We start from the raw sequence: 3,193 nt of genomic DNA, 5'->3' as shown, positions 1-3,193 counted from the left end.
CTGAAAATTTTCATTTTTTCTGAAAAGGTGGTGTCTATTTACTTGTGACCACGCTGTGTACGTGTGTATATATTTGAACTATTATTGGTGTCTGAGGAGTCCATCCTGGACGAAAGCGCTTATAGTGCACAAAGAACTAAATCGGTTATCTAGTTATTCTAAAGTGAGATATTATTATATATTTATACAACTCAGAAAATAAGAAACTTTAAGTGCAGTCTATTTGTTCACTTTAGGTTTCGAAAATAAGTTAACTTATTTATATATTGTTTAACCTTAGATTGGATAGATTTGTTTACATTTAACCCTCCCTCATATTTTTTACATGTTTACACACAAGATATATTGGATAGAAAGTATTCACTTTTTTCAAAACTCTAATATGTTATCTCACTGACCTAATATTAGGGATCGGACGTAGCCTATTAGTTAGGTTTCACGAAATATGGATCCGGAGTTTATGGTTCGCAGGCCGTTGTCGCGAAAACCCTTTTCGTATTTTGGGACCGTGACGGACAAACCCTACAATTAATTCAGACAAGAGCAGCTTAACAGTTGGCGGTTGATGCCATTTGACTAGCTGTCTTACCTCTGTTCAAAATTAGGGACGACTATAAGCAGATAACCCTTTGCGTAGTTTTACCCTAAAATTCTGAAATAAATCTTATATCAACGAACTGTGGATGGTAGGTGGTAGTGTGTTGCAGACTGAACAGTAGTTTACAGTAAAGGATGGTGCCAGATACTATAAATACAAAATACAAATACATGCAAAAAAATATCAGAGCACCTTAGATAAATACGAGTACGAATGCAAATCTCCTATAACTACTTTGGCTCTAGAGGAACGTCTAACTAATAAATTCTAGAACTGTTGGTTGGTTGTTTTGAATTTCGCGCAAAGCTACACGCTAGCCGTCCCTAATTTAGCAATGTAAGAATAGAGGGAAGGCAGCTAGTCATCACCACCCAACTCTTGGGCTACTCTTTTACCAACGAATAGTGGGATTGACCGTCACATAATAACGCCCCCACGGCTGAGAGGGCGAGCATGTTTGGTGTGATGGAGATTCGAACCCGCAGATTGTGAGTCGAGCGGCCTCTAGAATAGTTTCTTTCCGCTATTCAGTTATATCTACTTAATGATGCTAGCTAAACCTTGCGAAATACAGTTTTTTGAAACTAAAATAAGATTTTAAAAAACACATTACTTATTTTATCCGTAAATAAAACTCTAATGTTCATGTTACAAGTTCTTCCTTTAGTTTAATTCAGTATTAACGGCTACGTGCAGATAATCCTTGTGTAGCTGGGCGCGAAATTTTGAAACAAACAAACATAGGTTACAATATATTTATGGTTTATCAAAATTACCGGAAATACAAAATGGATTCAGAAAATTCAGGCAAATCACAGATCACTTAGTTCGATTAAGAGAATCCACAATAGATAGCTTGACTAAAAAAACAATGTAGTGTCGCATGCTTTCTCGATGTTGAGAAAACATTCGACACTGTATGTCAGAGTGGTCTCAGGTTCAGAATGACAGAATTAGAACTACCGTTGGCTATCCAACTTTTTGAAATATAGAAAATGTAGGGTTAATGTAGAGGGGAACTATGCGTAGTATTTCACTCCCGGGGCAGGTATCTTTCAAGGAAGGATGGTTAACCCTATTTTATTCATCACTTACGTCAATAATATGCCCCTTGACGATCCAAATAATGGTTATGGCTCGCAATTTGCCGATGATGTTGCCATATGGAAGAGTGCACCGACCCCAGCTATAGCAGCCATTAATCTGCAACCACAGTTAAACAGTATAGCTGAATATTACTAAAAATATCGAATTTAAATAAACATTCCAAAAATCAACTAGTAGAATTTTCAAAACGAAATAAATTATATAAATACACCCAGAACTCTATATGAATGGTACACTTCTCCAGACGACAACTTCAGTTAAATTTCTTGGCCTGACTTTCGATCAAAACTAACGTGGACTAAAGATATAAATAATATAAAAGCAAAAGTCTGGCAACCTACGAACTGTGTAATATGTCTAACAGGCGAAAACCGTGGAACAACAGCAGAAAATATACTAAAGATATACAAAACTTACATCCGCCCAATAATAGAATATGCATGCCCAGCTTGGATTAACATTAAACACATACACTTAAGAAAACTACAAACATTGCATAACTCAATACTAACAAAAGCCTACAGAGTACTACGATCAATGTCTTCACTATTCTTACACAATTATGCAAACTTACAAACACTGCCTGATAGACTCATACATAGTTCTCTAAATTACTTTTATAAAAATTAGCACAAAAAATGATCAATTCTGTGAACTGGACCGTTTTGGCATGCATGATGAAATCAGTCCTAAGTACCTTTCACCAATAAATTTTTGTATTGGAAATAAACATAATATGACCACCTGAAGCTAAGACAATCTACGTCATTAGTTATGTAACAACAAGAGCATTGAAAAGGGTAAATTATATGTAGAACGTGGTAATGAAACTCATGATGTAAATATGTGTGATTACTGGAAGTCTGGAACTGTTCGCGATGTATGTTACTCTATACAATAACGAATGAAAGCGAAAATGTCAACATGCAGTTGGTCTGATCCGTGTTACACAGATTGCCTAATAATGAACTCTGTATAAGAGTTTTGATTTATCACTACGCTGTGGTAATGTGTCCATTACAGGGAAATGGAAAATTCTATTTGAGACTTATCGTAGTTTCTTGGAAAGAAATAGGTATTAATTTGTAGGAAGCCTTTTTTTATAAGTCTACATTCTAAAAGTCATTTTCATAGGAAGTCCTGAAAGCCTCGTTTATCTTTTACTATATTTAATGGCTTACCTCTAGTCACGTGCTAGCAACCAAAGAAATCTGACAGCTGTAATAGATGAATAAAAATGGGATTTTCTGATGAGTTTAAAGTGCGTGACTAACTTAGTTTTATCTAATTACAAATTACGACAAATAATCTCTGTTTACAGAACAACCTTTAATGTTTCACTCAGAAAGGTTGGTAGCAAGGGTTAAAAAAAAAAGAAAGAGAAAGCAACATCACTTGAGGAATGTGCTCCCATGTAAAGGACGCAGTCTGTTAAATTGTCTATTTGCCGCTCAGAAATATTCACAATTCTGATTTTGTTTTTGGATG

Source organism: Limulus polyphemus, unplaced genomic scaffold (assembly GCF_000517525.1).
Source record: "Limulus polyphemus unplaced genomic scaffold, Limulus_polyphemus-2.1.2 Scaffold30, whole genome shotgun sequence".
Lineage (NCBI taxonomy): Eukaryota > Metazoa > Arthropoda > Merostomata > Xiphosura > Limulidae > Limulus > Limulus polyphemus.
Note: the sequence above shows the minus strand (reverse complement) of the source record.